Source organism: Cygnus olor, chromosome 5 (genome assembly GCF_009769625.2).
Source record: "Cygnus olor isolate bCygOlo1 chromosome 5, bCygOlo1.pri.v2, whole genome shotgun sequence".
In the NCBI taxonomy this organism is placed as follows: Eukaryota; Metazoa; Chordata; class Aves; order Anseriformes; family Anatidae; genus Cygnus; species Cygnus olor.
This window is the reverse complement of record NC_049173.1, coordinates 34482802-34497569: the sequence shown is the minus strand read 5'-3', so window position 1 is coordinate 34497569 and position 14768 is coordinate 34482802. Positions and strand designations below refer to the sequence as shown.

Below are 14768 nucleotides of genomic sequence, written 5' to 3'. Positions count from 1 at the left end.
TAAAAAGCATAACAACCAGAAAAACTGTAATCCAGAAAATGTGATAGCATTAAAAACTACTACCACTGAGATTCTGGCTGCACAGAGTCAAGTTATACAGGCTGTGAGTGCTTGCCAACTTGCAGCTTTCTCTTTTCTCTTCCCTTACACACTGGGAAAAGCCAGCCCCTAGCAGTATGACCTTTCCTGCCAGCTGCTGCTTTTTGCACCCTCCCCTCTTTCAGCTAATAATCTGTAAATTAGTTGTAAATACATTAAATGTGTGCTCCCCTCCTATTTCCTTTCTCCTGATGTGGTAATGGATCATCCTTTGAGGCTGATAACTACCAGGTAGGGAGCTGCAAGTTTCTTCATATAGTATTATGCACTTTTAAATCTTAAGCAATGAATAGTTACTTTAATTTTGCAATTTCTGCTACTCAACTGGCTGACATCCAAAATTATTCCAACCAGTCTTGAAAGCAAGCCATGCTCCAAATTCCTCCCTGAGCTGTAGTTGTTTTGTTTGCTATCTACTTGGTAAATGTATGATGTGGTTTATTTTTGACATTTAATTGATGATATAATACCTCACAGAGACCAGGATCTGTGGGAGAAAATGTGGGCAAAAAATGCATGAAAAGGCCTATAATTTGATACAGATTAAAGTGTTTTGGTTAAATGTGCAGAAAAGCCTTCTGTAAATCCTTAGTGTAGAGCCTCAAAAACTACCTTTCTGGTCATTCTTAAGCTCTGATCCATGATTGCTGCTGGTACAAGAACTGATGGCCTGTAACACACAGCTAGTTTGGGGCATGGGAGGAACTGTCACACCAGTCACACTGCTCTTGTGGAGGTTTCCAGCTCATAAGGAGTTGGCAATCTTGCATGTAGTCTGAAGAAATATGGAGGTTGAACTTCCTTCTGAGTCTTCAGAAGACTTTGGAAACCACTCTTCTAGTTTACTCTGTTCCTGGGAAACCTTCTCCAAGTATGGAAAATGCCCTTGGGTCAGTTAACTACAGGCATAGAGGACTTTATCACTGTACAGGTGACTACTGAGTACTGCATGTTTGCAAAATGCATAAAATCTGAGAGACACAAAATGGAGCATAGGTCTCTACTTCATATAGGCTGCTCTAGGATGTGTAAGTGCTGGGTTTTATCCAGTATGTCAGTAACTGTAACATGAAAGAAACGTAGCCAAGCATTTAACTTTGAGTGCAGCGATATAAAAATTGTTGATGATGCCAGTCTCTTTACTCAGAAAATAATATCTCCCAGTATCAGAACTGTCTTGCCCTGATGCATGCAAATGCTGATGTATAAACATGATGGGTATAAAGTGCCATAATTTTCTTAGTATCATCATCATGTCCTAACAGGAATGTATTATAGTATTTTACAACTGTTTGGTTAAAGACTAGTTTCAAAATTAATTTCCCAGAAGATTTCTTCTTACCTCTGTCAAGCGTAAAGATGTAGACAACAGCAGTGTCCCTGTCTCCAGTGAATTTCCTTTCCTCTCCAAATCTTCCTTCACTGATGATACAAGTGATGGTCTAAGACACTGCTCCTCCTGTGGGAAGAGGATGTAGCTGAGCCAGAATGCCCATTTGATTTTGCTCTCCATTTTTTTGCAGAAGTGTCTATGTGTCTGAGAGCAAAGAGTGCTCACAGCTGGTCTTTTTTGTATTTTCAGCTTGTCAGAATGACCCCAGGCTAGGTATGGCAAGCACTCAAGGAAGAGAGTAGTGTGCTGTTTGCTGCCATGACAATTAGAGTTAGATGTCAGGCAGTTTGGTTACCTGGCTTTATCTATCCTCAAATTACTGAAATATGATATGTAAATGAACAAAATAATTCCACTTGGAGTCTTTGCTCTTCATTCTATAAATTGAGACCATCCAGATTTGTACAGTCAGATTTTAAATTAAATAACATTAGTTTAGTTGTTAATGCAGCCTCAGAGTTTTCTTCTTTTATGGTGTTCTCTGTGGAGTCAGTCAGGTAGGAGCAGAATAATTAGGTTTCACTGAAGGCCATAGAAATCCTTCCAGATGGTCCTGTATGCATATAACTGGGCATTAACTCCACAGACATGGAAGTCTGTATGCAGAATCTGGGTATTCTTCTCCACAGGTTTCCTTGATGAAAGGATTCTGAACTTTCTTAAGATTCATTGCCTTTAGAGGGGTTTCCAAATGAACATCATCATTTATGCTAATGGTTCTCTGAACTAATCAGCCTTGGGAAAGCTGGCCTGGTCTAATAACAAGTATACAAGTATTTTTAGTGTCCTGTGGCAGGTCTTCCAAGGTCAGGCAGGTCTTCTTTTCTGGCAAGGCCAAAAAAAAAAAAAAGAGGAATGATTGTTCTCTGAATGCAGCTGCAAGAGTTCTCCAGGATGCAGCGCAGTCTGTGACCTGAGGCCAGACGATGCTCCTGCACTTTGTGGGCACAGCTATTTTTCATGCTGGAAATGCAGATGTTATGACACAGCCTACTGTTACTGGAGCTGCTAGTTCGTTATTCATTTGTTTTTCTGTGTTTGAAATGGTAATTTCCAGTGGGTACGCCTGGAGATGTTCGTGTGCTCTTTTCTTCATGCTCTTTAGTTGAATAAAATCTCTGTAAAATAAAGCTAAAACACTGGATAGTATATTACATTCACCTATTTCATTTGATACACTTTTCCAGCAGCTTCTGTCTAAAGTTCAGTTGCATTTCTCTGGAAAATGTACAAAAACATAATTCTTACCTGATTTGCACAGTTATTATATATTTCCTTGCTTTTTTTGTCTAATTTAAGATACTGCCAGATTCAGTAGTCCTGGGTAACAATTGTAGCCACAGGCATTTACTTTGAGATCTTCACTAACCCTTGCAAACGTCCACCGCTTTCTCCCTGCCGTTGCAGGCAATCAGGGACACCTCCTCCACACCCCACCCTCACCTCTCCTACCTACAGCTCAGTTCTGCAAACCAAAGACCCAGTCTTGGCCTTCCTTGCTAAGGAGCAAGAATCGGAGGCAGCCCAGCAGGAGCTGGAAGCTGCTGGCTGGTGCAATATCCTGTCAAGTGGTGGGGATGACACCTTTGGGGCAGGGGTGGTGGTGGTGATAGCTCCTGTGGGGTGCAGAGCTGTGCCTCTTTGCAGGCATGACAAAAGGGTGGCAGTGATGGAGGGACCCAGGGACAAGCACAGGATGGGATAGGTGCCCTCGCTTCCTGACTAAAGCAAGGTACTATATCCCTTCCAGCTGCTGTTCTTGTCCTGTAGGAACCTTCCCTAGAGCAGTCATCCTTGGTGCTCCATCATCTCCAGCAATGGGAGGGGAGACCTTTACTTATAGAGAAGAGATGGGTGGGGCCTCAGGTCATTTTATAAAATAACTTGTCATTGACTCCTGCAGGAGTAAACCCTGCAAACATGTCTCAGGAACTGCTTCCCGTGGATGTGCCTGAATCGTTCTATTATATGTATCCAGGGAAGACCATGATACCATCAGATACCAAAGCACTGGAGGTAAGATATCAGCTTTAAAAGTTTGTTACAGGCCCAGTTAAGATGTATTTGACAGAAAACAAAACTTGCTTTTATGATTGTATTGATGTACATGGTATATACATGGTACTGTGCATACTTGCTGTCTGGTGGGACCAGGTGGCAATGCCTCTGCATGAAGGAGTTTTAAGGTGAAACACTTTTTTCATGGCTATCAGTGGCAAAAATCCTCTTGCTTTCACTGGAGCCAAAGCTTTCAGCTTTATGGGCAAAATGGAAGTCTGCCTATCAAGGAAACAGAAAAATTAGAGAAAGTGGAAAAAATGAACATGGACAGAGACAATGTTTAGGAGAGTGAATTGCCAGTGTAAACCCAGACCTACTTCCAAATAATATAAATAATAAAAATAAATAAAAAATGTTTTCCATACTTCACATTTTTAGGAAAGAAAAGCTCTTGTATTCAGTACAGCTTTTTGTTCCAGAATCAGATATAACTCTTACTAAAAACAAAGCATGTGTGTATCAATAACAAAATTTTTATACATTATGATTAACGTAATAACCTCATTCTCTTCTTGTAAAAGAGCTACGGACAGGATAAAACATGTGGAATGGGAAATTAATATAATTTCAACATTCCCAGTTCGCTCCATTTTATTTTTCATTCTTTGTGTCATTTCAAGATTTGCATTTAATTTTAACTGAAGTATGTTATATATTTTTCTCTGTGCTCTCTGGGTAAGGACATGTCTCTTCAGGAAGTACTCTACAAACAGAAACAGAATACTTCTGACGTTTTTGTAGGAACTGTCTCACAGCGGTGTTTTCCTATGAAGCATTCAGAAGTGGGCACTTTACATTTTAGAAGTGTTTTTGGACTTCTGTTTCCTGGGGGAAAAAAATGAAATACTATATTTAAAATTTTGCAATTACAGTGTGTCTCAAGATTGAAGTGTGAACCCAGAGTAGACAGATTGGGATTATTTTTTTCATCAAGATTTAATGACTCCTGAGAGTGAGAGCAGGTTGCCAAAAGAGCATATTCAAAACAAAAAACAAACCTTTGTTCACCGAATAAATTTAGGCACTTTTTGGTTATCTTACAACTAAAACTGCTCCTCCTTCACTGACTTGTCGAAAGTGCACCCCCTTGCCCCCTGGATTTTGTGCCCATGTACACCAAACCATGTGGTGGTTTGCTCATTATGCTGAGTGCTGTGCCACAACAGGGTGTAACCAACAGCTGTTCTAATTGGGGTTTAAGCATGAGTTATTGCAAGTAGGAATTAATAACCTATCCTGATAATACTGTTGTTGTTGTTGCTTTAATGTTATCGTTTATTTCTTCAGGATGAAGACGACTCAGACTTGGACTCGGACTCTTTGGATTCTTTTGATTCTTTTGATCCTTTTGGAGGTACTAGACCTCAAGAAGAAAATGAACGAAGTACTGAACCAGGCAAAGGTGATTTCAAGGTATTATGAATAAGAGAATTTTGAACCAAAAAGAGATGAAGGTTTTGTTTTGCTGAAAGGGAGAAGGCTCAGGCAAATAAATAATGATGTCAGGTGTTTGAGTGGTACAAGAGAAACACCCCTAAATTTATTGATTGGATAGTTTTATTCCACTTACATTTGTGATTTCCAGAATTGCTCATTGTAATTCTCTCTTACCTTTTATTAGAACTATGCAGAATATCTGCACACTGTTTTCATCCTTCACTTATTTGTAAAGGAAATCCATTGGTGCACTTTCTTTTTCGTCAATGCTTTTCATAACTGAAATGGTCAAAGATAACAGTGATCCCTGTTTTGCTGTAATAATTTTTCCAATGCAATCTCTAGTTTAGCAACTTATTGGGAAGTCCTAGATTATCGATCCCTGTCTTTTCACCACTTCTATGCTCCATCAGAAAAAAACTGTAATGGGGAATTTTATGAATAGAGTGATGTTTGAATGTACTAATTTCAATGAGGGTTCTCATTGTGATACTTTGCCATTTGTGCAGTAAATACAGGCATTGTTTCCTATCTGTCAGGATTAGAGAAGTGTAAATGAAGATATGAATCACATATAACAATGTTTTCCAAAGAACTGTCTGATTCTGAGCTAGATAATTGTATGGCTTTTTGCATTATAATTGATTTAGACACATTATATTGAGACAGAATGAAGCTTAAATAGGAACTTTATATAGAAGTTGAAGTAATATTGTAAATGAGTAGGCAGGTGAGCTTTGCAATAAACTAGATATACATGGAGGTAGTCCTTGTAAAATTTAGGCAACAAAAACTTTTAAAGCAAATTCACATTTGCGTTCCCAGTTTTTTTACTTCTTTGCCTACACTACTTTTTTCAAAGTTTAGCTTTTCTATTTACCCAGTATTAGGATTTGTATTAAAAAAAATAAAATCAGTCATTTAAAGATTTTACTATATTTTCTCAGGATATATTCTACCAGTTTGGGGTCTTTTGGGCTTTTAATCTTGCAAATATTTAACTTAAAATCTCTGTTATCTCCAGTCTGTATGGATACCAAAATTTTGAAACATTCATTAGGTGAAGAATTTTCTAGATAGAAAAAACATGATGAGAAAAAATGAGTTGATAAGACTTTAGTACAGTGTTTTCTACTTACAAGTGATAAGAAACCCGAAGTCATGAAGAGGGAAAGCAGAAAGATTTGAACTCCTGGTCTATAATTACCCATGATAATTATGCATACGACGGGTAACTTCTTGTCTTCATTTCTTAATCCCACACAATGATATGCTTGTTTTTGCATTATCTGCTCAGGATATAGGCTTAGATCAAAGACATTTCAGGGTGGTGAAATTTTGAGGAAGCAGATATGATAGTAGTAGACCAAAAGAAGCATCTTATGTGTATGGGATCATAACCTTCTTGTAGACCACTATACTGCACCTGTTTCTTACAGAAGGATTATTTTTCACATTTCAAAATTCCAAAAAATCATGACAATCCCTTGGTGATGGACGGAGTTGTTGTTATTGCATCTGGTTACATGATCACAGTTTTCTCTTCTACGATTAGAACATAGCCCTGTATCCTATGTGCTTGTATGATTATCACTTCATTATTGCAGCATATCATGTGTTTGCATGAAGGACACATTACACGCTCTTATGTAAATGTTATGCTCCAATGTAAATATTTCATCACTGAAACGTTGGAAGACTTAAATGAGGGTTGCTGGCTGCTAAGAGGAATCAACTGTTGGAAATATCTATTACAGCAGATCCCAGCAAATGCATGTGCCTTTACACCAACATGTTGATTTTTATCTGCATTAAGAAATATATATTGTACAGGCTTTGACTGGTACTTTGCTCTATGCTAAAGCTGCAGTCAGAGCCAGATCTGGTGTTGCAGGCATCAGTGCTTATATTAAAATATTTAAGGATTGCAGCAGCTTTCATACAACAATTTATGTGGAGGAAGGGAAGTGAAATAACGGATGTATAGTTCTGAATACAGCATGAGCCATGCCCTAAAGAGGCTAAGATACCTCATACTTTCAGTGAATGGTACTTCATTTCACTGCCAGGCAAGGACTCCTTGTTCTTTTAGAGTTTATGCTGCTGTGAGAACAGCAGCACTTTAACAGAAGAGGGACAGGTTAAACTCTTCACCCCTCTGCAAAGCAGGAACTCTGGTTTCCACTGGGTTTTGGAGCTGAAAGCAGCTCCTAAGATCATGGGAAAAGTGGGGAGCTTCTTCCCTGCATGACAAAGTTAGGAGGAGGTTGAAGCTGCTGCCTCTTATACAGGCTAGATTTAGTTATGAGAAGCAGCAGCACGTGCTGTCACTGAGCTTGGAGTGAATCAGGATTTGAAGCAGGCATGAGATCCCTGCTGCTGAAATGGTGCGCTCCAGCATGCCTCCTGCTTCAAAAATAAGACAAAGGAAGCCACTTCCAATTAGCTCTTAGCTTTGAAATAAGGTCTATCTTACCCACATTTGACATTGAAAATGTAAAACATGTCTGCCTGAGATAGACCTCTAGATTGCACTGAGAATCAGTAGTCATACACAGAGATTTTTCAGAGGGTGATGCATGTCCTGTGGTAATGTCTGCCTTAGGATGAGACTCCAGAAATGCCTAACAGCTGTCCAGTGTAAACACCTGTTTTAAAGCTATCTGGAATTACGTGTGACGAGTCTCAACCCTCTGTCAGATGACCCAATTAGTGTCTTTCTCTCATGTTTGTTCTGGTTATGAAGAGCAAAACAGGACAAGAGCTGTGTGTTTTCACTGATGGCCTATCTTGATGGCCTATCTTATTCCCCTGGCTAAAATTCTACATGTAGAAATAATTTTGTATGTGTAGTTGAATGTTTTATGTTTTCAAATGGACATACTTTTCAAAATTGGAAGAAATCCAACTGTTGAATAAGTGGAAATACTAAAAGATGGAGAACAATTTTAAGAGTACTGATGTAGCAAGCAGCTTGAGTTGTCAGTAAAATAGTAAACCTCCTCAGAAGCTGTGATCACAGTGCACTGACAGTACCAATGTTGTGCTGATCAGTATCTGAAATCCCGCTTTTTTTTGGAATCACGTTTCAAGCACAGCACCACGTGTACACTTATTCCTTGGAAATATTCAGAAGCCCATGATGGATATGTGTATGAGGAAGCAATGATCTGAAGGACACAATTCCTGTGGTCTAGTCTACACACCTGTCATGCTGCTGCAGGCACAGGTGAATTTTCCCTGTTGAAACCAGGATTATCATGGCTGTATGCATGAAAGGAGTGTTTCTGTCTGGCTGTGAGAGTGTTTGACTCCAACAACATCCAAGCAAGACTTCTGTTAACTCTGTTGAAAAGGAGGTCTGATTAGAAGTTGTGTTCCTAAAACATGCAACAAGCAACTTGTGAAAACCAGCCTGTGGCAGCTGTATTGCTGGCATCTGTCCCCTTGGCACTCTCCAGGCTCCTGTGCAGCCGCAGCCCCAGTGTCTGGAGGAGGTGAAAGAAGGAAGCAATTAGAGCAGCTGCTTTTCCGGTGTGGAGCCTGGGTTCCTCAAGAATGAGGAAGAACTTCAGAGACGTCACCAAAACCAGCAGCTAGCCACGCTTAACCCGGGCAGGCGTGCCATGGTGGGCTCCCCTGGCATATCCCATGGCAGTGGTTGATGGGGCCTGGCTTGACTAAGTGACGTGCACAACCTGAAGAATCCCAAATAGGCCTATAGAGATACCCCACAGAAACCTGCGGATACACACTGTCTAAAGAGACCTGATTCACAGATGGCTCAAGATGGGCACTTCTTCACACAGCACCAACTCTAGATGCACTGTCAGCAGCAAAGTATTTTAGTTCCTTTGATTTGGTCCCTGGCTGCCATCTAGTTAAAGTAGCGCCCGGAGATGAAGAAAGGAGTGCCCTGGTGACATCCTGTGCATGATTTCATCTCAGCAGAATGTTTCTCTGGGCCAGGATTGCAAGGGGACGTTAGTAAAGGTAGGGAAGTTATCTTTGCCAGGAAAGGCTGCTGTGCCAGTAGATGACACAGAAATGGATAGAGGCATTACTATTGGGTGTGCAGGGAAAATGTGTGGGTGGAGAGGAAGCTCTTTTCATGGTTTTCATAGATAACTTTTTTTCAGCTTGATCTGTAGAGGTGGCCTTTTTCAACTGTTGTAAAAGTAAATTTATTTATTTATAAAGGGCAATAATCAAGACTGAGAATGCGTTGTCTGCCCCTGGAAGTTCAAGAGCAAATTCTCCTCTGGAGTCAGTGACGTTGGACGACTGTTCCCTGTTTTGGGCAAGCAGCTACCATATTCTGATAACTGATCAAATATCTATGGTAAAACAGGCAGCTAACACAGAAAAACAAAATATGCATTGACCTGGTGTATATTTGACCATACTGTTATGCAACTGTGAGGCTGGGGTAATCTACAGTAGGCATGGTGGAGTAGTGAATATCTGTACCATTGAAATCACAAGCTAGGAAGATGCTGCTAGCAATAGCCCATGTTGGAAGAGTCTGTTAGATGAAGAAGTCTAAAGGCTGAAGAAAGGCATGGAGAGAAAAGCAAGTAAAAAAGGTAAAGAATAATAACCATTCTCTGGTCTCATGGACTCATTAGGAAGAACTGTCATTTTGGAGCTCCATAGCCAATTGCGATGTGACAGGATGTATATTATACAGCTAAAATAGTGGAGTATTTACACCTGTGCTTCTTGAGATGGATGCATGCCACACATACCTACATGTGAATTTGAGTGTGACTTTAGAGGGGGCTGGGATAGACATAGGGACACACAAATATGTCAGGAATGTAGACTGCCTGGAATCCCTGGAGCACTCATGACAGAGAAAATTCTGTTTTCAGATTCTTACTAGACTGGGTGGGAGAAAGTTGGATCATTCATACAGTGCAGGAATCCTTTATTTCCACAAACACAGTAACTTGGTGCCAAGTTTCATACTACAGTATTCTCTCTTTTGAGAACTGGTGGAAAAGTGGAAGAGAATATGAAGTCTGCTCTATGTTTGATGGGGCTGCTGTTTGAAAAATCCCAGTAAAACTTTGTTTCCCTGGGAGTACAGATAAACTAGCAGTGTAAGCTTTGCTTATGCACTGGCATCCCAGCATGCTACATTGTTTGCAGTTCTGTTATACGAATATGTACATAAAGCACAATTTGGGAAACACTGAAATGAAGACAGGCTAGCAGACTGACAATCAATGAAACAGTCACAGAGTGGCTAAATCAATCTTGCTTTTGTTAAAACCAAAACTATAAGGTTACAACGCTAAATGATGGTTGTCCCAGGCAGGACTCTGCCTGGGGTCTTTCACCATACAAGGCAATGCTAAAAACCCTTGGTGTGTGGAACAAGGTGACAGAGCAGCAACACTTTTTTGTAAAGACATCATAATAGGTTTTAAGTAAACTGGATAACAGAACTTATATCCTTCATTTTAGGCATGCGTAGCTGGTATTTTCTTTGTATAACTATACCCTAATACATTATGTTATGATTGTCACAGTTTAAATACAATTCCTTTGTTTGATAAGTTACTGAAATTAATTAAAATAGCAAATTCTCCAGGGAGCAGTAGAACTAATGAGATCTGACCACCGGGTGATTTCAGGTCTCCTCGGTTTTGGTACCCCACCAGCAGGTGGTGGGGCTGCCTGGCTGCTGCCTCTCTGCGGGCGGCTGGCTCATAGCATCTGCCTCTCCCACAGTGTGAGTGCAGCAACCGACTTGTGTCGCTTCTATGAAGCCACTGATTCTTTGCGAAACTTCAGGATGTCTATTAGTGAAACCCACATGTCTGAGAATCAATTTCCCCGTGTCAGATGGGGAACTTTGGCCAAATTTGACATTAGAAAGTCATTACATGGGGACCAGGGGACAGGTGATCAGATGGCAGCAACTGAGTAATAATCATTTAAACAAACAAACAAACAAAACAAAAAACAATCAACCAAGCCAGTGCACTTCCTGAATGTGTCTTATCTAAAAATCTCAAACTGCTTTGAAAATATGGAATCAATCAGTTCTTACTCAAGCAAGGGAGCCATTTGCTTGAGGAAGTATAACTGGAACTGATCCATGAGCCAGCAGCACCTTGTGCAATCTCCGAACTCTCCCGAGCTGAACAGCTCCACGCTTATGCAGATCCTACTGAACAATGAGTTTCTGCCTTCTAGGGCATATCCTGGGTTCCAAGGTGCCCAGGCTCATTCCTAACAGGTGAGTGTGGTGATCCACCTTTGCTAATTACCCAGCTGAGAAGAAGATAATTAACTGGGTGGGGAACTTTGTTAATATGGCTGTACTGTTTCAGAAATGTGAGTCTGTGTAGAGCATGGGGTAGCTCTGAGGACATACCACTCTATCAGTTATTGCTTGCAAATTTGGCAGCTTCTGTTATGCTTCCTTGAAACAGAATGCAGGTGAATTGCTGAGAGTGAATTTCATGAAATAAAAGTACTAAGGCAGAAAGCAAGGATTTCTTGTGGCACATACAGGAGGATACAGAACCCCTTTTAAGACCTCAGTGTAACTTTTTAACATAACATGATGTGTTACGGAAGGTGAGAGAATTTTAAACACATGTAGAAAAAATAATTTGTTGTAACAGAAGAGGGCTAGTTGTCTTCCCATCTGAAATTAAAGTATTTTTTGTTCTGTTCTGTTAAAAAATAAAATAAAAATAATTGGCAATAGTATACATATTGTTTTAAGCGAGGTTCTTCCAGCCTCTCTTTATCTGTCTTAACATCTATTTTGTCTGCTTGTTTATAGTCATTCTAGGAAGTTTCTGAAGTGCTATAGAAATAGAAGGATGCTCCTAAATGAGAGGAAATCAGTTTATAAAAATAGCAATTGTCAAACAGAATGATTTGGAGGGTTCCGCTGTAACCGCTTATGCAGGTAGAAATGTTTCTAGGAGTGTGAGGAAATGGCCATGTGTTACAGTAGCAGGAAATGCTGATTTATTTATTGGCTTTGTTAGAGTAGCCTTTTGCAGACAGGGCTGAGCCAGAGATGGCTTTTTTTGGAATGAGCCAGCAGGAAATCACCTTCCTTAGGAGAAGGAAATCACGTTATCCTCTAATAATAAATAGGAAGAGGTGCCTGCAGTCACAAAATCTGGAGTGACTTGTTTTATAGAAGATTTTGACTGAGATATTTAAAGGGGCCAGAAGAACTTAAGCTCTTTCCTTTTTTAGGGTTTTTGAAGGGGGTGTTAATTTTTTTTCTCAAAGGCAACCCATACCTAACTCCTTAAACCCTTAAATCCTCTGGACATAATTCTCAGTCATTAGTTTATGAAGAACTTGTGATTTAGAAAAGCTCAGCTCAGATTATTGCTTTTTTGTTTGTTCATTTTTTATTGTTGTTGTTTGCTTGTTTTTGTCTTGGAGAGTTGTAATGGGGAAAAAAAAAGAGAGAGATTAAGAGATGGCTGTTCCATGTTTTTGAAGCAGAAGTCAAAAACACCTCTCAGAGCAGTGCTTAGCACCATGCAACAACAGCTGTTCTCCACAGATATCTTTTCAGTGCAATGGGACTTCATAGGTGGATACTACAGTGACTGTAACTTTGAGGAAGAATACCAGTATTTTGACAACTACATCATGGTGCTCACCAAATCATTTGTTGTGTTCAAGAGGCTTATTGTAGCTATATTCTATAGCATTTGCAATCATTTTGCATACAGTCTCATTTGACATGAATATATTCCTTTCTTGTTTGCTCTAATGAGCCACCCAGCCTCTGAGTGACACAGTATTAAGACAGTAGAATGTATAAAATGTTCAAATAAGGCTTCTTTAATAGCAGAAGCTTTTGACAAATAAAAAGAAACCACACCTGGCTTGGAATGCCCTTAAACTGCAAATTGCTGCAGGCTAGGAAAACAGTTATAGGAAATATCACTTTGTATTTCTCTGTGTTCTTCAAGCCCACCAAGACCATGGTAAGGCAGGGGGTCCAGAGCTCTCTGCTCTAACCCCCTACAGTTATCCTTGCACCATTGCTTTTACTCTGTGTTGTTGCAGATTTTCATCTGCAGAACACTGAGAAGGTTGAAATAGTTCTTATTGACTGTATTATTGTTTTGTAGCACTTGATTAGGTTGCACATTTATTTTTTTTCTGCTGAATTTTTTATTCATACTCTGTTTCCTACCATTCTCTAGATAGAATCATCTCCCTGCTACCTGCTGACCGTGAGGATCATCCGAATGAGAAATCTCCAGCGAGCAGATGCTTGTAAGTATCTCTATTGTTCTTTCAAATATCTCATTTTCTTGAAAGTACTTAGGAGATAACTGGACACTGAAAACACAAATGTAAACATCAAAAAAGTAAAGTTGATGGCATCAGTAGGATATATCTAAACAAATACATTACTTTGGGATGCCTGCTTATTAGATAACTATAAGAATCAAGATCTATTTTATCCTGCAAGGATAAATGGTTAAATGAGAATATGTATATAGTATGGAAAACAGCATATTGTTCAAAAGAAGGTAAGTGGTATGTCAGAGTACTGGCAAAAAGTTTTCTTTATAACTATAAAGCAACCTTTTGCGAGTATTTCTAAAATAATCCAGTGTTTATTTAAACTAACTGTTATAAACCAGGTCATTCCTTGTTGCTTCCTGCTGTTTCACTGAATGTTATTTCAGTGGTTTCTGGGTGAAGAGTGAATGTGCTTTTGAGGATAAGTACTTTCTCCCAAAGAAAGGAAATTTTCTGACATGTACCGATGAAAAAGACTGTATTCTTATGCCCATCAGTAAATTTGCAGTTTTTCTAATACATTTATAAAAACTGAGATTCATGAATTTAGATGTACTTCCAATGTTCTCTAAGAAGTTTCTTGTCAGTTTCTAACAAGCAGAAGTGATGCTGAAGGATTGCTAAGTAGACATTGATCAGTGTTGCTGACCCTTGCTGCTGTGCCTGTTCATCCTCTAGCCCAAAGGATACCTCTGTGTGGCTGGCACATATGAAACCTGGAGGAATAGAACAAAACAAAAACTAGCACCAAGCAAGAGAATGAGAGCAAGATCCCCCCTCCAATACTCTGTGGTTGTCTTGTTTTTCTGCAAGGTATATCAGAGGACTTCCCTGTGTCACAGCTCTGAGTGATATATATTAGCCATATCTTAGGTTGTTTCATTGGGTCACACTCTCTGCACTTGCACCTTGCTCCCTGTCCATGGCTGTGGCACATGTGTGATGATGCAATAAAAGAGAAAAGTTTCATCAAGGACTTGTCTAAGCTCTTCTGCATGTCAGGTGACAAGACAAAATCACAAATAACCAGGTTGTAGAAGGGGATTGTGCAAGCAGAACTGAAGCAGTATTTTGAATTAAATGCACAGCTAACTAGTTTGCCTGCACCCACTCATATAATTAAAGATTGCTTGATATGCTTTGTATCTCAAAGTACAATTAATATGCAAGAAGGATGAATCACATCAGTAGAACAGAGTACTTTGTAAACTAAGCAGGCATTGATCTCCAGTGATAAACCAAAGTCATGGAGTAGTCATACAGAATTACATTAAAAACATTTTAAAATCATTATTATTACTTCTGGGAATCGAAACATGAATGCCTGTTTTTGCAATTTCAAAATTATTTGAAGCATTATCTGCATAGATTTTCCCAGATGAAAAACAAAAATTAAAATAACAAACAGTCCTACAGAATTAAATCAATGCTCATAAAGAACTTTGAAAGGGATATATTCACTAGGTCC

General features: G+C 39.5%; 1 pseudogene; it reads left to right on the top strand.

Annotated features, from left to right (window-relative positions):
• The first annotated feature begins 480 nt into the window (after positions 1 to 480).
• Positions 481 to 14768, top strand: part of LOC121071311 — a 35481-nt pseudogene continuing 21193 nt past the window's right edge.